Below are 22,386 nucleotides of genomic sequence, written 5' to 3'. Positions count from 1 at the left end.
CTATATAAACATACCTATTCAGAATAATAACCCGAATTGGTTATTATTCTGAATTGATCAAAAACATAGTGAAAACATGAATACTGGGAAATATTATTACAATTTAATAAGATTTTTTTTTTTTTAATAAACCAGGCACACACTGAACTTGAAAACCAGTAAACACCACATATCACAGTTCTGTTTTCAGCTTCAGGACATCAAATAAGGCAATCAGACACACAACATTTGCATTCTGTTGACTGATGACTGGCAACCCAAAAATAATGGCAACCTTTAGTGAAACATTTGATATGAGAGATCTGTCAGTTGCCACAGACAGGGAAAAGGTCAGAGTGAGGGTACAAAGATAAGTGTTCAATTGTTCAATGTTCTCTCCTCTGCTCTGTGACTGTGATTTGTTTGGATTTGTATAGTGAGTTGGGTGGCATAACAGTTTAAATGACTGAGTTCATGATAACAATCTTAAATAGGTCAGGCATATATTATTGATCGATTCTTTCATATAAATCAAAATACAATATAATTTTCATCTGTGTGTGTGTGTGTGTGTGTGTATGTATATATAATATATATATATATATATATATATATATATATATATATATACACACACTACCATTCAAAAGTTTGGAAACATTACTATTTTTAATGTTTTTGAAAGAAATCTCTTACGCTCATCAAGCGTGCATTTATTTGATCAAAAATACAGAAAAAAAAAAAAAAAAACAGTAATATTGTGAAATATTATTACAATTTAAAATAATGGTTTTCTATTTTAATATACTTTAAAATATATATTTTTTTCTGTAATGCAAAGCTGAATTTTCATCAGCCATTACTCCAGTCTTCAGTGTCACATGATCCTTCAGAAATCATTCTAATATGCTGATTTGATACTCAGTTATTATCAAAGTTGGAAACAGTTGTGTTGCTTAATATTTTTTGGAAACTGTGATACTTTTTCCAGGATTCATTGATGAATAAATAGTCAAAAAGAACAGCATTTATTCAAAATAGAAATATTTTCTAACAATATAAATCTTTACTATCACTTTTTATCAATTTAACACAATCTCACTGAAAAAAATTATTAATTTCTTCCAAAAAAAAAAAGAAAGAAAGAAAAATAAAAATACTGACCCCAAACTTTTGAACAGTAGTGTATATTGTTACAAAAGATTTAATTTAAATAAATGCTGCTCTTTTTAAACTTTTTATTTATTAAAGAATCCTGAAAAAGAGTATCACGTTATAAAAAAAAAAATATATTAAGCAAGACAACATTTGTAATAAATCAGCATATTAGAATGATTTCTGAAGGATCATGTGACACTGAAGAATGGATTTAATGATGCTGAAAATTCAGCTTTGCATCACAGACATAAATTATATTTTAAAGTATATTATAATAGAAAACCATTATTTTAAATTGTAATAATATTTTACAATATTACTGTTTTTTTCTGTATTTTTGATCAAATAAATGCAGGCTTGATGAGTAGAAGAGACTTCTTTAGAAAACATTAAAAATAGTAATGTTTCCAAATATTTTAATGGTAGTGTGTGTGTGTGTGTGTGTATATATATATATATATATATATATATATATATATATATATATATATAACAGCGGAAATGGCAAGATACATTGTGATGCATCTTGAATGCAGATCTTTCAGATCTCTTGCTGCTTTTTTCCCCTCTTCTTTTTTGGATTATGGTTATGCAACATATGACGAAACCCAGAGTAAACTTTCACAGCGAAAAATGTAAATCTTTTAAATACCCTGCAGGTTATGAAGCTGAAGTCATCTTTGAGAACAGTCCACTCTATAGACACATGCCCGGAGATCTTCTCATGCGCTGAACTATCGCTCCCCTCAACTCTTTCTCCTAATGAGTGTTCGGCAGCCAAAGCTGAGCCGATAAGTGCATTCAAATGAATGTGACCCACATTCTACTGGAAAACCACTAATGAATCAAAAGGCAATCATCTATAACACTGTTTTATTATTTATAATTAGCTGTTACTAGTGAGGAAGTTCATAAGCAGATGCTGCTCTCTGAAACTAGTCCAAAACCAAAATCACCATCATCATCATCAAGGTCCCTTTTTAAGGCAAGTCCGTTCAATCGGCATTCATCTTGGGAATGCACTCAGGGAGCTATTTTCATTCAGTGCAAATACAGCTCCTATTTAAATGAATTGGGACTCAAAAACTACCAACAAAATCTCATGAGAAAACTATTTTATGAGTTGGCGATTTTATATGATTTTGTGCAGTTTGATTTGTACGAAAACGTACCATTTGTAGAAAAAAAAAAAAAAAAAAAAACTGGAACTGCGAGAGTTTTACACTTTCTTCGTAAGTTGAATACGGAAGGCGGTCTGGCGAAAGCTAGATATTTTACTTTATAGCTTGTTAAATATGGATATTTTTCTTACACAAATGCATTGCTTCGCTTTAGAAAGCCTTTATTAACCCCCCGAGCCGTGTGGAGTACGGTTTATGATGGATGGATGCACTTTCTTGAGCTTCATACTCGTTGGTCCCGTTCACCATTATAAAGCTTAGATACATCAGGATATTTATTAATATCCTGTATTATAATAATTATAGCTCAGATTGTGTTCATCAGAAAGAAGAAATTCATATACACCTAGGATGGCTTGAGGGTGAGTAAAGCTTGGGGTAATTTTCATTTTAAATTGAACTAGTCCTGTAAGCAGTTTATATTCTGCAGTTTAAGGTTTAGGGGTCGTTCCATGTATATTATTTACCGTTCAGGTGTAAATGCGACTCCTATCCTCATATAAATTAGATTTCATGAAAATAACATTTTTAATAATTCTCAATGGCCCACTCCCAATAACCTTTTTATAATTTATGGAGGTTATTAAATAAATACTCAATATAGTAACCCAGAAATCAATTACTGCAGCTCTGTTAAGCAGCAGAAACCCTGTTAGAGTAAAACTACAACACACAAGTTAATTTCTCATCCGTCTTTATATCAAAACCTTAAAACACTATGATATCTGTTTGCATCCAACCTTAAAATCCATTAGATAATGCTGATTTCACCGCAGTTCAAAAACTCTGGTGTATAACTTCTAAGATATGCGTGTTTTCTTTCTTTTCTCCAATGAGCTTTAATGTTAATTTTTGCACAGAGCTCTGTTTTGCTGCACTGTCAGCAGTACATCATATTTTCCCAATGTCAGCACTCATCTAAACGGTGCTGCTAAAGAATTATGCCTGTGCCAGCGAAGCCACAAAGCATGTCATCAGTGTTTGATAAGCCTAAATCCTGTTCTGATGCTGTGGCATTCAGTTTTAAGGGGTCAAATGGAAAAAAGGAATCAAGGAGAAAAAAAAATAAATGTGGAGATGAATAGTGCAGAGCTAAATCGATGACTGAAGCGAGAATCAGATTTGTGCCTTGTCGAGTGTGCATACAACAGCAGCCATGAAAAATGGAATGTACAAGTATGTAGTATTTCATAGCTAATTTCTATTCGCACACATTTAACAGTGAAACACGACAGACAGTAGAACAAAAAAGAAAAATATACAGCCATACTTAGCACTATTTTGTATCTATTGTCAAATTAATGACAGTTAAACGTTTCTTTTGTGGGTGCTAATTGCTATAATTTATTAATATACAAACTCTCAACTCTTGTATTATGAGCTAAATTTGAAGGTAAATCTCAAAAAGAAATGACACATTTCTCTCTCAAATCAAAATAAAATTATCTTTAGCATAAATAAATGTGTATATTTCACACCACGTGAGACTGTAATGTGTCTGCAGCGAGTTGTGCTTTCACACTGACAGAACTGTGGCTCTATACAGAACATTAAATAATTTTTGGCTTACTACACTGCTAACGATGACTAATGAGAAATTATAAAATGGTTATTAAGGTTTGACAATTGAGAATGATTACAAACTTGATCATCATGAAATCTAATTTAAGTGACAAGGATGGTCCACATTAAAATTGAAATGGTAATAAATCTACACAGAAGAGAGCCCAAACCCCAAACTGTACCAATAATCTGTTTATGGATTCAGTCAAGTTTTCTGAATAAAGGGGTGTCTGTTCGCCAGTATCTATCTAACTGTCCATCCATCCGTCTGCTTGTCTGCCTATCTATCCGTCTATCTATCTGTTCTTCTGTCCATCCGGTCAAAATTTCTGAATAAAGGGGTGTCTTTTCACCAATATGAATCAAACCTTATATCTTTCTAACAATCTGTCTGTCCATCCATCCGTCTGCCTATCCGTCCATCCATCCGTCTGCCTATCCATCCATCCATCCATCCGTCCATCCATCCGTCCATCCATCCATCCATCCGTCCAAAATTTCTGAGTAAAGGGGTGTCTGTTCGCCAGTATCTTTCAAACTGTCCGTCCATTCGTCCATCCATCCGTCCGTCTGCCTGTCTGCCCATCTATCCGTCTATCTATCTATCTGTTCTTCTGTCCATCCGGTCAAAATTTCTGAATAAAGGGGTGAAACAAACCTTATATCTTTCTAACAATTTGTCTATCCATCCGTCCATCCGTCCATCCATCCATCCATCCATCTGTCCATCTATCCATCCGTCCGTCCGTCCGTCCAAAATTTCGGAATAAAAGGGTGTCTGTTCGCCAGTATCTATCAAGCTGTCCGTCCATTTGTCCATCCGTCCATCCGTCCGTCTGCTTGTCTGCCCATCTATCCGTCTATCTATCTATCTGTTCTTCTGTCCATCCGGTCAAAATTTCTGAATAAAGGGGTGTCTTTTCACCAGTATGAAACAAACCTTATATCTTTCTAACAATCTGTCTATCCATCCATCCATCCATCCGTCCATCCATCCATCCGTCTGTCCATCTATCCATCCGTCCGTCCGTCCGTCCAAAATTTCTGAATAAAAGGGTGTCTGTTCGCTAGTATCTATCAAGCTGTCCGTCCATTTGTCCATCCATCCATCCGTCCGTCTGCCTGTCTGCCCATCTATCCGTCTATCTATCTATCTGTTCTTCTGTCCATCTGGTCAAAATTTCTGAATAAAGGGGTGTCTTTTCACCAGTATGAAACAAACCTTATATCTTTCTAACAATCTGTCCATCCATCCATCCATCCATCCATCCGTCTGTCCATCTATCCGTCTGTCCATCTATCCATCCGTCCGTCCGTCCGTCCAAAATTTCTGAATAAAAGGGTGTCTGTTCGCTAGTATCTATCAAGCTGTCCGTCCATTTGTCCATCCATCCGTCCGTCCATCTGCTTGTCTGCCCATCTATCCGTCTATCTATCTATCTGTTCGTCTGTCCATCTGGTCAAAATTTCTGAATAAAGGGGTGTCTTTTCACTAATATGAAACAAACCTTATATCTTTCTAACAATCTGTCCATCCATCTGTCCATCCGTCCATCCATCCATCCATCCATCCATCCATCCATCCATCCATCCATCCATCCAAAATTTCTGAATAAAGGGGTGTCTTTACACCAGTATGAAACAGACCTTATATCTTTCTATCTTTTTCCTTTTAAATAATAAATTATTATCATTTCTTATCCCAGAAATAAGAATGTGAGGGCGGGTGATTAATTATCATGGAAATAATGCCAAAAAACTGTAATAAATAAACAATAAATAAATAAATAAATAAATAAATAAATAAATAAATAAAAATAAGCTTCAGTTTTTGTATACAAATTACAATTTCAAACATTTTGATTTTAAACAAAAATTAAACCAAGATGTTTTGTGAGATTCATGAAGATGTTTGCGCATATATTCCTTCTGTGCATATATTCCAAGTATAAAAAGGAATGTAAAGTGCATTATTTTGAGTGAAAAAAGAGAAGATAGTTTTTGAGATAGAAGTGACTCGTCAGTATGACTATTATTAATGTAGCCATCCGCAACTAGTCTATAGCAGACCCGGCCTGCTCATTTAATCTATATATGAAATCTCATATGCTGCATTCAGCTTAATAACCTCAAACGCAAACACAACATAACAACATGTCCCTATATTAGAGTTCTCTATATATAGTGAAATATTTGCATTCACATAAAGTGTGTTATGTTTCTCCAGTGCAGTTTATGAACCCATTCTCAGAATTTTGCTTTATTAAGGGTTCAGTTGTAATAGTATTCCATTGGGTTGTAATGAATACTGGGGTATTGTGTAGCGAGAGATCTAGACCCACTGCTGTCTCCTCCATCTCTGCTCTCTTATTTCCTGTCACTGAGGAGAATGCGTGACAGGGGCATTTGTTTAGCCAAGAGAAACACAACGAATTGACCTGCGCTCTTGACCGGCTACCAGCACTCCTGCCTGGAGGTTGATGAAATGTCATCCGTAAAAAGGTGTCTCAGGGATCAGACGGTTTTACAAGGGTAGTTACTGACAGAATCTTTTTTAGGGAGGAAGTTACTATTTTAAAAATGTGATATACACATTATATGCACAACAAACTAGAAAATTTCCATCATAATAAACAATGCTGTTTATTGACACACAGGCCTGCAACTGTCCAAGTACATAATTTGAATGTACACAATTTGCAGTCAGTTCTTGCCCCAGATATTTTTAAACCAATCAATTTTGGAAGTTTGGAACGACATGAAGGTGACTAATTTTCATTTTTGGGTGTACTATTCCTATATGACTAAATCACCCTGGAGCCGCAGGAAATGATATCACAACATGACTCATACCTTTCTATGAATATAAGGATATAAATTGGTTTTTATCTGCAGTAGATTCATTCACAAGCTGCACATGAAATAAAGATATGCTTCATCGTTGACAAATGATAGAAGACATTTACAAGTTTTGCTTTCTAAAATGGACTGTAGATAAATATCCACCTCATCTGGCACTTTTTTTTTTTTTTTTTTTTTAATGGGGCACAGTGGTAATTTGCTTGTGCCCCAGTAAAAAGGGCCTTCCAGCACCCCTGCTATAGGCTGAGTAGTCTTTATGTTTTCACACCACCAGAAATGCCCAAATGCCCGTTGTCGCTCAGGTTTCCTCAAATCACTGAATTACAATAACTTCCAGTCACTTTGATGCCGAAAAATGCTGTCAGCTCCTATTTAGTGAATATTAAAGTTCCCAAATGCTTATACTCTATATATTTGGTGCCATGCAAATATACATGCATGCACATTCACACAAACCCTGTGCCTCCAAATTATACCCTCAGCATTTTGAGCTGTTGTGCTCTTTTCATTTATTCTCGTTTGGTCGGCAACATTCCTTCAGCTTCGTCTGTGGCTAAAAGCAGCACTTTGAACTATTTTTCTCCTCATTTCTTTTCCTCCATGTGCTCTGTAAATGTTTCAAATGCTGACCTCGTTTTTCTCTCTAAAGCCTCGGATCTGTATTCTTCTTCCAGGAGGGACTGATGGTATTACTGGCTTTAGGATATGTGATTTTGACCTCATTCTGGGCTTACAGGGTTATCTTTGTCAGTCTTCTTCTTCTTTTTTTTTTCTTTTTTTTTTTTTTTAAATGATGTAGTGTACCCTGTAACACATCTTCAGTAATCAACACTGATTTGCATTGGGCATAATTCATTTAACACGGTTAAACGATCTGCACCCTTGAGCTGAGTATTTCTCGTTAGGTTGCCAGGGGTTAATTACTTTACCAATGAGGAGCACTGGGAACATATTGAATTACTTCCTTCATTATGTGTTATATTAAGATTGGGATCAAGTTTGAATTAAAACTGGAAAGAACTGAAATGATATTATCACAGGATATCAAATTGATTTTGGTTTCATCATTGGCACCAAGCTTTCATAGCCCAGATTCTGCTAAATAAATTTTCATAGTTATTGTAATATATATATATATATATATATATACAGTGTGTGTGTGTGTGTGTGTGTATATATATATATATAGAGAGAGAGAGAGAGAGAGAGAGAGAGAGAGAGTGCTCAGCGTAAATGAGTAGACCCCCTTTGAAAAGTAACATTTTAAACAATATCTCAATGAACACAAAAACAATTTCCAAAATGTTGGCAAGACTAAGTTTAATATAACCTCTGTTTAGCTTATAACATGAAAGTAAGGTTAATAATATAACTTAGAGAACAAAATTTTCAGTTTTACTCAAATTAGGGTGATGCAAAAATGAGTACACCCCACTGAAAGTCTCTGGAGCAAAGCTAAATTTTAGACTACAAATGTCTAATTTAACAAGAATTCAACCACAGGTGAGTCTAATTATTCATTACACAGGTGTCCAGCAGACAGTTGACTATAAAAGGGTGTTAAAACTCCTTCCCATTTCATGCTGTCAGCAATGGCACCACATGGAAGAGAAATGTCACAAGACCTGAGAAAGAAAATTTCTTTACACCGGAAAAGTGAAGGCTACAAGAAGATCAGCAAAGCTTTACTTATCAGTCAGAATACTGTAGCAAAAGTGGTACTTAAATTTAAAAAAAAAAGATGGAACTGCAACCATTTCACAGAGACGTCCAGGTCGTCCACGGAAGTTAAAACCTTGACAGGAGCGTCTTCTGATGAGAAGGGTTGAAGAAAATCGGCATGCAAGTTTACTGCAGTTATCTAAAGAAATAGAAAGCCAAACTGGGGTGACTATTTCCCGTGACACAGTACGGCACACAGTGCAGAGGAATGGCATGCATGGGTGCCATCCACGAAAGAAGCCTTTCCTAAAGCCCAGGCACAAAAGCCCGCCTAGAGTTTGCAACATCTTTTTTTTTTTCCATTCTTCAAGAGTGACCTCTTTTAGAGACTGGATGCTGGATGGAGAGTGATGCTCAACTTGTCTCTTCCATTCACAGCGCTTCATGGGATCGTAGTTCTTTTTCTCATTAAAGCCATTAAGTATACAGTCTTGTACCTTTAACTTTTGTCAGATTTTCAAATACTTTTTTGCTTCAATGAAAGATTGTGATGATGTGATTGACCTCGTAACTGGTTGGTTTGGTTCATGACATTGGTTGCCTGGCTATCTGCTGTCTCAGACAACGACAACATATATATATTTTTTAATTTCTATGGAAAAAACACTTCTGGAACCAAAGCCGCTGAAAAAGTGGATTATGCTAATGCACTATTTACAGAAACTGACTTTCAAAAATAAACTCATCCTGAGAAATATGTAGGGTGTAAAAACTAAAATAAGAAGTTTTGGTAACACTTTACAATTAGGTGTAACATGCATGCTCTGTTTAGGTTTTATTTCAGTTCTGTTTTCCTTGTTCCTGTTTGCCTGTGTGACCTAGTGTGTGCCTGTTTGTTCCCTTGGTTAATTATACCATTCACCTATTTTTCAATCACCACTTATAGATGACACAAAACAAGGAAATGAATTAACTGAGGGCTTAAATACACATGGAAAACTAATAAACAGAAACAGAAATAGGTGTGAACTTCAAATCAGTAACCACAGAAACAAACTAGTGGTGAGAAAATGAGAACAAAGGAAAGATGAACTAGAATTAAACCAAAACAGAACTTATGTGTTACACAAGGTTGCTTAAGATAAATCTTTAAATGCACTAGTTTTGTTTAACATTGCTATGCCACTTGTTAAATACTACTAATAATAATTAACAAAAATAATAATCCATGAAAACATGACATTTAAAATTTCAAATAGTCTACAAATGATTATGACCAAACTCAGCATTAACCTGCTATGGAAAATTAATTTCCAGGAAGGGGCAGAGGTTTACTCTTTAACAAATAATAAAAAAAAGAAGATGACAGTGTTAATAACTGTGAATTCTTGAGGGCTTTGAACTTGTACTGCCTCATGGCTCTTTATTAGAGTCTGCAGGATGCTCTGTTTTAAATACTATTAGAGTGGCTTTTGGATGATGAAACTCTAGTGGTACATTCTGGATAGAGCCATTGTGCTTTCCTTGACCCGTTGAACATTTTAAGGTCTCACCACGTACATCAGATTCTTATATACGTGTTCACGTGAACCAGTAGGTGTCCACTGGCAAGACCTCTTTTATTAGACAGGACACCTGTTTTAGACCATGGCAGTAATGGTCAGCCCTCATGGCAAGACTGAGCAGCTTTCTAGTGTGGATTGTCTTATTAATTTTAAAGCAGAGTCACTGAAGCAGTGTACGTTCCCCCGGGGAGGGCTCTGCACTCTGTGCTTCAATGATAATGACAGGGCCAGTCAAACCCATTTAATGAAAAGCACCAAAGACTTCCTCATCCATCACATAAGAGAGAGCATAACCAGCTCGGAGCTGATGGCTATGAGTCAAATGTGAAAATGCATCAAGGGTCACAGAACATAGTTTTTGTCAGGATGTTGCAACGTTACAGATGTTCTGTTTGAAATGAACATCTGACACATTACTTTTGTTGCTCAGGTGGGAAAATGAAGAGCTCTGTTTTAGGGGTATGCAATCTGACAAAAAAAAAAAAAAAAAGATATATATATATATATATATTAAAATGTTACTTTTCAAAGGGGGTGTACTCATTTACGCTGAGCACTGTGTGTGTGTGTGTATATATATATATATATATATATATTTATTTATTTTTTTTATTTTTTTATTTTTTTCTGTCGATAATGACAATTAGTGTGTTTCTGTGCTGTTTTTTTTTTTTTTTTTTGGTTTGTTTTTTTGGGTTTTTTTTTTTACCTTGGTGGTGGACAGTTGACTCACAAAGCTTTTCATATTCTGTGCAGTGGTTAGTTCACAGCAGTGACAGAAATTAACTTTTCCATTGAGGGGCGAAATCTGTCCCCTTAAATCGATTTCCAGGGGCATTTTTATGTTAATAAGGGAGTTTTTCTTGCCTTGTTGTTACATCTGCAAGCTGGAGTGCCCATGATCTCCACCAGAGGGTACTCCTCCCGTCTCCTTTGCTTTCTCATCTTGAACTACATTTCCCATAACCCATTGCCTGGGCTCATTATGGTTTTGATTAATTCCACCTGTGTGTGATTTAACTAGTTTGTGTTCGCCTTCATAAGCTCTGTGTTTTACTTACTCATTGCAAAATCTTGTTTGTGTTATACTGCGTTTCTGAGTGCTTCCTCCTGGTTCCAGTGTTATGGTCTTGATCCTCTGCCTGTTTTCCTGGATTTGCGTGTGACTCTGTTACTGTCTGGATTGTTTGCCCTGTGGTTTTGACCTTCTGCCTGTTATTTGGATTATGATTGTGGATTTTCCTTTATATATATACACTCACACTATATTGCCTAATTATATAATTATATATTGTGATTTGGGACACCCAAATCACAATCACTTCCATGGCCACAGGTGTATAAAATCAAGCACCTAGGCATGCAGACTGCTTCTACAAACATTTGTGAAAGAATGGGTCACTCTCAGGAGCTCAGTGAATTCAAGCGTGGTACCGTGATAGGTTGCCACCCGTGCAATAAGTCCATTCGTGAAATTTCCTCACTACTAAATATTCCACGGTCAACTGTTAGTGGTATCATAACAAAGTGGAAGCAATTGGGAACAACAGCAACTCAGCCACGAAGTGGTTGTCCACGTAAAATCACAGGGCGGGGATCAGCGCATGCTGAGGCGCACAGTGTGCAGAAGTCGCCAACTTTCTGCAGAGTCAATAGCTACAGACCTCCAAACTTCGTGTGTCCTTCAGATTAGTTCAAGAACAGTGCGTAGAGAGCTTCATGGCATGGGTTTTCATGGCCGAGCAGCTGCATCCAAGCCTTACATCACCAAGTGCAATGCAAAGCGTCGGATGCAGTGGTGTAAAGCACGCTGCCACTGGACTCTAGAGCAGTGGAGACGTGTTCTCTGGAGTGACGAATCACGCTTCTCTGTCTGGCAATCCGATGAATGAGTCTGGGTTTGGCGGTTGCCAGGAGAACGGTACTTGCCTGACTGCATTGTGCCAAGTCTAAAGTTTGGTGGAGTGGGGATTATGGTGTGGGGTTGTTTTTCAGGGGTTGGGCTTAGCCCCTTAGTTCCAGTGAAAGGAACTCTTAATGCTTCAGCATACCAAGACATTTTGGACAATTTCATGCTCCAACTTTGTGAGAACAGTTTGGGGATGGCCCCTTCCTGTTCCAACATGACTGTGCACCAGTGCACAAAGCAAGGTCCATAAAGACATGGATGAGCGAGTTTGGTGTGGAGGAACTTGACTGGCCTGCACAGAGTCCTGACCTCAACTTTGGGATGAATTAGAGCGGAGACTGCGAGTCAGGCCTTCTCGCCAACATCACTGCCTGACCTCACGAATACGCTTCTAGAAGAATGGTCAAAAATTCCCATAAACACACTCCTAAATCTTGTGGAAAGCCTTCCCAGAAGTGTTGAAGCTGTTAGAGCTGCAAAGGGTGGGCCAACTCCATATTAAACCCTACGGATTAAGAATGGGATGTCATTAAAGTTCATGTGCACGTAAAGGCAGGTGTCCCAAAACTTTTGGCAATATAGTGTATATATAATATGAAATGATACTTAAAATATTAAACTGAAACTGCCAGTAGGTGATGACAATGCACTGGCTGTGTCCAAAATCGCATAGGAGTAGTTACTTCTTTTGATTAGGTGCCTAATTCACGCCAAATAAAAAGTATGTTCTGTATAGCATGAATATGTGTAGTATATTCAAAATCCAGACATACTAAACATGACACATTGTCATTGTTATGTGACTTACCAGCATCAGTTGCGTTGCTTTAATGCCATTATGCTTGTTCGAGTGCCGGAAAGATCGGCTGCCATCTGACAAAAGCAATGCATTCTGGTTAGAAAATTTGTCCGACTACAGAGAGAGCAAAACGAGACCAGCCGCCTAGGTCGGGCACTGCAGTTGCTCAAAATTGGCTACGAAAGCCTTGATGATGATCATTGTTCAGATTCTGTGATGACAAGGACAATGTGTTGCATGTTTTTTCTTAGACAAGTTCCTGTATTTAACCAATCTTGATATTGAAAATCTGATATTCAATCCACTTCTTTGGCTACAATCAATGCAAAAATCGTGTGGTCTGCCATGAATGACATTGGTTCAGCACACTACGGAAAGCATGAAGTGTCCGACCTGACGGCCATCTCTGTACTCCTCCCCCGCCTGCAACTGGCAGATCTCGCTAGCTTTTACTTTTTGCTTTTCTTTTTTTTCAGACATACTACTCTTTTCACATAGTGTTTTCTGCCTACTACATATGTAAGATAGGGACATGCAATGGTTCTGCTGTGGATTTGTTTATTTTTTTGTTGTCAAAATAGAGCAAAAACAGACAATATCATGTCTAAAGCCCGGAACACACCAAGCCGACGAACTAGTGGCGAAGAAAGCAGACTGCAGGGTTGGCTCACGTTGACAGCGTCTGGGTCCAAAGTTGCCCTGACACACCAAACAGACGTTCGACACCCGACGGCCAAGTAGCACGTCCGTTCTGCGCCTGCGTAAGAAAAAATGCCTTTCCGTACCAGCAGGTGGCAGTTGCTGAACAGCCAATCAGAATGATCAGATGGACTGACTGGCCGACGAGCTCCAACGCCGATTAAACATGTCGATTCGGCCGAAAAAAAGCCGACGAGGACCAACTTAAAACTTAGTTGGCCGCCGAACAAAAACTGCCCGACGTCCGACCGTCGGCTTGGTGTGTTCCGGGCTTTAAATGCAACTAACTTACAGTAATATTAACTTGTTTGTTGAACAGTTCTATAAAATCAATATCACATTTGCAGTCATGCTGATGTTTTGGAAAAACAGCATATTTGCTTGTATGATATTGTTATATCATTTCGTCATGATATAAGATCATGATATAAGATCATGATATAAATAAAAGAGAAAATCTCATACAGTGGGTATTTTTTTAGCCCATATGTCTTGAATTTTGGGGTCATTTTAGAATATTCTAATATGCTGCCTACATGCAGGTGAGTAAATGATGAGAGCATAATTCAATTACCACAGAAAAGAAAATAATTTTGACTCATTCCTCTTTTTTTTTTTTTTTTTTAATCCAGTAACGTGGATAATGCAAGGCAGTACATTTTAAAATGCACAATGTTTCAAAATTATAGCCTCAAGTCATAAACATTAATCATTCTAGCATGCAACCCAGAACCCAGGACATTCCTTTTAACTTTTTTTTTTTTTTTATAAAAAGTTTTTGTAAACTTCCCCCTCTCATGCAAAAATACACAGACAAATCATTGAATATATGAAATGTAAAAAGTATACATACAAAAGTATGTCATACAATGCATGATAAGATATTGGGATCTGATAATGTTGAGTTCTCGTGTGTATGGAGACATATGGAGAATTTTGGCAACTGATTTCCTGAACCAAAGTAATATGCAGCTTAATCAAGACACAAAATATAGCTATTAAAATGCAACACATCTTCACTAAAACTGCTACTTTGTTGAAAGGCTGGCGTTTAGACAAATCATATTAGATGCTTTTATCCCCTTTTGGATATTTGGTGAAAATAAAACATAAAAACAAATGCATTATTATAGGAACATGTATCACCTGGGGCCTACAGACTCTCTCTCCACATTTAACATTATCTTGTTCAATCATCTGAGAGCAGTTGGCACAGTTGAAGGGGATTGATTTTGATATGCCCTCAACCCATTCGTGGATGTTAAGTCTGTCCTTTTGAAGCTCTTGTTTAAGATGCGGTTTTTCAGAACTGATTATAGATCTGTTTTTTCTTCTTTCCTATATAGAAAGTTCAACCTTGTCTGCCCACTCGTGTCAGAACAAGGGACTCCTATGATGAGCAATCACCATTTGATCTAACACCAAGGAACTGCATTCAAAATCCATGAAGTTTAAAAAAAAAAAAAAAAAAAAAATAGACTTTCAAAATAGTGACTGTAAACCTTTGTGGTTGTGTGCTAATAAAGCTTTTATGAGGGTTTGATGTTTGCTCTGGCACTGATTTTAATGAGTTTTGAAAGTTCTTATACCTTAGTGTGCTCTACTTGAATTAATGAGGCAATTAATGAAGGTCTTTAAAAACTGGAAATGCTTATCTTAACGTAAGTCTGAGATTATAGATGATGTAAGGATGAACACTTTTATTAATGATGGGCAAACAGAAGTTTTCAGCTTCAAGTTGTTCTTCACTTCATTTAGCATCTATTTAATTGTTTTAAATATCAGATTTTGAAATTTGCATTGTAAAATGGTTTGCATTAGGCATTAAAGTATATGAATGACCAAAATGCTTCTCATTTCATTCTTGTTGTGACACCTTATTTATCTTTCATAGTAATTTCTAGGGCTACTAATTGACGGATGTTTTTTTTTTTTTTTTTTTCTCTATGAATTAGCCTCAGTGAAAGGTGTATGATTAAGCTGATGATCACCACAGGCATTTTTCTTTGCATATTTATTGGAAAGCATGTTCTTAGTTTGCATGAAACCTTTTAAAAAATGACTGTAAAAGATAAAAAAATCCAACACAACACATGTATTCTATAATAGAATGTCATAACTGGTGGGAACAATAGTGTGAGGTGCTTAGTTCTTAATAAAATGTCTTCTTTCAGATAACTTCTGTCTGTTTTGAAATATGATGTGAAACCAAAATAAAATAACATCACTAATATCCAACCACCAAAACTCTTGGAAATACAGCTGATAAATTGTGACTGTTGGCCTCCATTTACAACTTGGTTAATATTGACTTTTTTGTTTTTACTCTACAATGCCCTTGCAATCGCTAGAGTTATTGGCTTGGGAGGATTTTGAATTGTTGCCAAAAGAACTAATTCAGGGACCCTGTCTACTTGTTCTTTACTCTGGGGAAACTGAATGCTACATTAAACCATCTGAAAAGTGTGTTAGCCTCTCACCCTTTTTATGGTTACATTTGAGCTGATACCTAGTGAGCTCATTACAAAAACCACAACTTCCATTAACCTCTGGCAAGAATGTTGAGATACTATATGCACACTTCATCACGGTTGAAAATAAGACATTACTAGAGGAATATTAGCCTACAGGCACTGAAGGACAGTTGTAGAGTATGACTATGGGTGTTTCATTTGGGCCAGATCCTTCATTAATACGAAAAGCCATGGTGTTCTAAGGGGAAGGCAAGTTTATTTGAGTCGAGGTGGCCTCTTATTCAAAGGACCTGGGTCATGCAGTGTGTAATGAGTTTCTAGAATCAATGGACCATCTCTGTTTCCCACACTACTGGGAGAAAACTTGTCCCTCTATAAAAGATTTGAGCCTTGAAAGAGGGAATCCTCTTGAAAGTGTCATTTTAAAAACAGGAATGTCTTCTTTCTATGGGATGAATTAAACTCACTTTCTGGGGGTTTGGGAAGAGAAGGTTGTGGATGAATAGTCATATCATAGATGTTTATGGAAGCAAAGCAGGGGGTTGGAAAGTGTAAGTTGCTTTGTTTGAAAACAAGCATTCATCTTCTTGAACTCCACACAGAAACTCAGTCTCTGGAGTATTTGTCAGGTTTAGTTGTGCTATTGAAACAGGCAAACCCACAAGCACAGCATATTGCATTCAGTCAGGTGCCTGAAGTGGACGCAATGCCTCTTGTCATGTTATTGCACATCACACAGAGGTATGCATTGGAAAAAAATGTACAGACTATGGAAAACATTTTGTAAAAGGTTGTGTTGTAAAAAAAAAAAAAAAAAAGCCATGATTTGTATAAAACTTCGTGAAATCAGTGCAGGCTAACTAAGTAAATAAATAAATAATTATGTCTTGCAGGATTTTTTACAGGTTTTTACTGTTACTATACATAGACATACATTGTGATTAGGCCTAGGGTTATGGGTCGGGTTATAGGTCGGGTTATAGGTGCACAACAATCTAAATCTAATATATAAAAATGAATAATAGTGTAGTGTAAGTAAATTTATTTTTATCGTTAAAGGGATAGTTCACCCAAAAATGAAAATTATCCCATGATTTACTCACCCTCAGGCCATTCTAGGTGTATATGACTATCTTCTTTCAGTCAAACACAATCTGAGATATCTTTAAAAATATCCTGGCACTTCCATGCTTTATAATTGTAGTGAATGGGGGGCACGGTTTTGAAGCCCCCCAAAAATGCATCCTTCCATCATAAAAATAATCCATACGGCTTCAGGGGGTTAATAAAGGCCTTCTGAAGTGAAGCGATTGGGTTTTTGTAAGAAAAATATCCAAATTTAAAGTGTTATAAACTAAAATAACTAGCTTCCTTTTAAAAGTGACTATTAGTAACTAGTATAAACTATTAGTGACTAGTATATTAGTAATAGTTATATACTATTTTTAGAAGTACAAATTACTTGTTTTATACTTCTGTTTAGCTTCCTGCCCATTTTAGAAAATTCTGTCACAAATTCAATTATATATTTTTTTTGTTTAATGCTTTAAAATTAATCTCACATCAACTATCACCATTATAAATTTATGGAAAATTATATTATCTTTTAAATCTGTTTGAGGCAGGAATTAAAATACGTCAAAGAATGCAAACGCACACACATAGACGTAATGGTTTTTATACTGTACAAACTGTACATTCTATCCCCCTACACTACCCCTACCCCTAAACATACCCATCAGAGAAAACTGTCTGCATTTTTGGAATTTAAAAAAAAAAAAACACTCTTTAGTATGTTTTTTAAGCCATTTGGTTTACGTTGTAATACCCATGTTATTGTACACATTTGTTTCCTCATAAACCATGTATAGAAGAACACACACACACACACACACACACACAAATCAGTTTTATAAGTAAGGAATAATTATGGTCCATTGAATTATTGGGAAAAAAATGCATTATGTTTCTAATAATTCAATGGTCTGGAGTCGATTATTCTGCTTATACTACGGCTACCACATCTCAAGACATTGTTCAGATGTTTTTATTTCAAGACATTTGTCAGGTTTTTGTCCTTAAAAAACACTTGTGTGTAGGTCTAATTTCTTAAGCATCTCATCTCTAGCCTTCGTTGCTAATTCCAAAATGTAATTTTAGAGCTAGTAATGGAGGGTTGCAGACCACTGATATGCAGACTAATGCAGTTATTGGAGAGAGATTGATAGACTGATTAAGTGTGTGTGAGTCTTTGCATCTCTCAGCAGTGTTCAGCAGCAGTGTCTCTACTAATAGCAAAGCTGTACGTTTAACTGCTTCAAAAACTGTGACGTTACTACCTCGCTATTGAGAAATGTCATGTAATTTTGCAGATGTAAGACTGTTTTATTGATAAAGTTGCAGGGCGGTGCCGGTGTGTCTGTACTCTACGTGTGTGCATTTGTATGGGAGAGAGCGGAAGGAAGAGGGTGTGCTTTCTGTATATAGTGAAACATAATCAGAATGAAATTAACAAGCTATTAACAATTTTCCAGCTTATCTGATTTCATGAAATCCACCGATTTTGTGATATATTGATATATGGTACAGGGATGATGTCAAAACCCGGAAGACTAATCCACCCCGGGTTCCCTCAAGATTTTCCTATGGGGTTTTATAATGGAGTTTTTCAATTTATGGGTAAATTAAAGCCTGAGATAAACACAACTTGACGATACTTTGACACAGTCAGTAAGTTAATAATTTCATTTTTCATTTTTATTTTCAATTCACGTTCACTGTCACAAATGAAAATCTAAAATCTACTGCAATAATGATAGATGATAGACTTCTGTTCTTTTGCCTTTATCCCCTTACATGGCATGTACGTGCTTATTTAAACAAACAGATGTAATTGCATTCGTGCCGGATTCAGACGTGGAGATGGCAAGATTTTGAATGAATAATAATTTACATTTCATACAAAATAATCATCTGGTTTTTTTTTTTTTTTTTTTTTTTTTTTTTTCACACATACACACACACACACACACACACACAAATCTTACAACTTCAGAAGGCTTGTTATAATGCACATGAATCCTCTGGACTTCTGTCGTGAGAATTTTTTATATGCTTTTTGGAGCTTGACAGTTAAAATCACCATCCTGTCATCCCTCATTTTTGTGTTTCACGGATGAAAACGTCAAACGGGTTTGGAGCAACATGAGGGTGAGTAAATGACAGAGTTTTTATTTGGGGTGAAATATTCCTTTTGCTATTGCTACTGCAAAGCCGTACCTGAAAATGTATTAATTCGCTTATTTAAGGACATGGTAAGAGCCATTTTATAATTCGAATGTGTTTTTGGTTATGTATACATAGCCTTTTCAGAAAATAGCAGATCAGTGTAGCCCTTAATCATACTTATTTAAAGTTTTTATTCATTTATGGAAAATGTTAATGAAAATGTTATGAAAAACGTTAATCCAACATAATTATTTCAAGTCACAACTTAATTTCATCATGTTCAACCAATTTATCTGTTTAATTTGAGATTGCATGAATGATTTTTGTTGTATTAAAGTAGTATTATGAAACTAGGAACAAGATTTCCACTTCCATCATGGTTTGCATGGGGTTGGATAGGGAGAGTAAACATTGAAAAAAAGTGTTATTGTATGCATTTTTAAGCAAGATGAGAAAAGATGGAGACCTGTTAGTGGTTAAGGTTTTGGGGGGCTTATTAATCTGGCGAATTTTCAAGGGTGTGCTTGGGTTTAGGGCCTGCTTCAAACTTCAAACTTGTTTTAATATAAAAGTAACTACTATGGAAGAGCCATGGATGAAACCAGTATCAACTTCTGGCTACACTTAACATTATATGTGTAAGGATAAGTATGACCTAATTATTATTATTATTATTATTATTATTATTATTATTAACTAACAATTCGCTTAAAAATAACTTGTTTCAATTAGGTTATTTGGGCATGTGGCAGTTTAGTTGAGTTTACTCTACTCAATTCAGTTTTTATTTACTTCTACATGAAGTATTTGAGTATAGTGATGATGTTCGAGTAAACAGAATCAAACTTTAGGTCTGGGTTGATGACGCAAGATGCACATCTTAAGTAGCCTGTACGCTCCATGTACAGCACCGAATGAGCCACTGAGCATGTCTAGACTTGTCCAGCCAATAAGCATGTCCAGAAATGAACAAATCAAACCTACAGGCATAGTTGAAAGTCAGCTTTTCGGTCATGTCAGACTCAAAAAGAACCCTTGAAAGAATAACCCTCGGAAAACTTTGACAATTTTCATTATTTTTTTTTATTTTTTTTTTCCTTGGTTCAATAACCCATCTAAATATACTCATCTAAACATGGCTCATTCAGTGCTGCACAAGGAGCATGCATGCTACTCCAGATGTGCATCTTTCATCATCAACCTAGAACTAAAGTTCGATTCTGTGGACCGGCTTGACCACTTACTGGCTTAAAATAATGATTCGTTCAAGAACCGAACATCATATAGAGATAACATGTTTCCATTGTTGTAAGCCTAAACTTGTCCCTGAAGTCTGATCAACATATTTTGTTGATCCTGGAACAACATTTCTGTCTGAAAATTACTCCCTTACTTACTCCCTTATAATTCTTATAATCCCCTAAACATAAACCTACCCATAACTTATCCCTAAAATCAGAGGGAAATAATAGGTCAATAACACTGATGTAGAAGCACCTAACCTTGGTTGTAAGCCTAAACTTGTCCCTGAAGTCTGATTGGTTGATTGGAATGTTATTCCAGGATAAACAAAGATGTTGATCCAGGAAAAAAAGATGTTGATCCTTGGTCAAATCACGTTCACCAAAGAGCTTTGGGAAATAAGACATCCTAAATTGCACCGCCCTAATGTCTTTGCATGGCTTCTAAATTTACAGTTTTGGCATTCAGACAGATTAAAAACGGGAATGTGCTCTTAAGCCTTTCTTAAGCAATGACTGGTGAACAAAAATGATTATCTCAGGTCTGCAGCCTCCTTTTAAAGATAGCTTTGGAGGCTTTTTCTCTCCGCCCCACCCCTTCAGGCCCGGGGAAACGGAGCTGTCTTTTGCCTGCTGTGTCTCTGGGGGATTAGCTCGCCGCCGGAGACCCACTCCACTCAAAGCTGAATTTATTCAGCGCTGCTACAAGAGGAAGACTCCCAGGCCCACCTTCCCTCTCAGTGCATCAGAACTAAATCTGAAAAACACACCCCCTTAATCTCAATTAGAATCAGCGCTTGTCACAAAATCTCACTTGACGTTTGTATTGCATTCATCTGAATCACAAGGGATGGCCCTGGAGCCCTTTAAATGCTTCAGGAATAGGGCTTGAGATAATGACGTGCTGGTAGAAACAGTTGAGATGGTGGTTTGATAGGATAGAGATGGATGCATTATGGAAGAGTATGCAAGGTCTTGATTGCAACGTGCACGGCTTGTTTTTGAGCTTTCCATGCCCATACTAAAGTTAAGAATCAAACTAATAAGGTCAGAATTAGTTTGATTTAGAGGAACACTAGGGTGCTGGATCTTTGATTAATTAAGAAATGCTGCGTATTTGTTCTGCAATTATCTCTCCATATATTGTATGCATCTCTAACAAAGACAAAATGTCATACTTTTTTTGTTGTTGTTGTTGTTTTTAACCTTTTTAATGAGTCTCTGAAGGACCCTTTTCTTGCAAACTAGTAGAACAGACAGAACAACAAATATTTCTCTTGTCTCTTTTAGAACTCTTTGATATTTAAAGCTGAAGTGCACTTTTTGTGCAACTCTTATCACCAAAGGTGACAGCAATTGTATAACCCTGTAAATCTGGCATATTAAATCTTTGTTTATGTTTGTATCATATTTTATACATCAGGCTTTTATGGCCCATATAGTATGATATAGGAGAATATGATGCTCGCAGTCAAGGATAAAAAGGGTTTTATGTCAAATTTGATACAGTAGGCTTCATATGGTTAATGTTAAAATTCTTATAAAGCTATATTGTCTCCACTATGATTCCAGGAAGTCAACAAAGCACTTAATTCAAAATAACAGCCAAAATACCTTGAAGAATAACATTTGATGTCTCTTACTCTTTAACAAGACTACACAAGGTGAGAGAATCAGCTGCTTAATTATCATGCCCTTTATTCCCAAAGGGCACATACAACAGAGTCATCAACTTTGCTCATTAGCCTTAAATGTGTTGAAATGTACTCTCAGATCTCATCAAATGTGCATGCTTAGAGAATGGCATAATGCTACATTTCAGCTGTCAAATCTGCTGTGCTTTTATGTGCAGTGTATGATCTATGGGAGAGAGGAGGATGCCTGTGAATAATAAAGAATTCTGGGATAGGGGGTCCACTGAGAGCTATTGATTCTCAGATGATCATTTGAAGTTACCTGCAGGATATGTCTGGTGTGAAGCACTCAGAAGTCAGAGAGTCGAGGCTTCAATGACCCCAATGTAGTGCAAATGCAAGAAGGTGGCGAGAGAAAGAGATGACAGGTCC

General features: G+C 36.4%; 1 long non-coding RNA gene across 1 annotated transcript in view; it reads left to right on the top strand.

Annotated features, from left to right (window-relative positions):
- The window catches only part of LOC127494264 (uncharacterized), a 45,372-nt gene extending 29,669 nt beyond the window's left edge, over positions 1–15,703 (top strand). The window contains exon 4 of the long non-coding RNA XR_007924833.1: positions 14,724–15,703. This is a non-coding gene — a long non-coding RNA (uncharacterized LOC127494264). The remainder of the gene's footprint in view (positions 1–14,723) is intronic.
- The last annotated feature ends 6,683 nt before the right edge of the window (positions 15,704–22,386 follow it).

This window comes from Ctenopharyngodon idella, chromosome 14, assembly GCF_019924925.1.
Source record: "Ctenopharyngodon idella isolate HZGC_01 chromosome 14, HZGC01, whole genome shotgun sequence".
NCBI lineage: Eukaryota > Metazoa > Chordata > Actinopteri > Cypriniformes > Xenocyprididae > Ctenopharyngodon > Ctenopharyngodon idella.
This window is presented reverse-complemented; position numbering and strand designations above follow the sequence as displayed.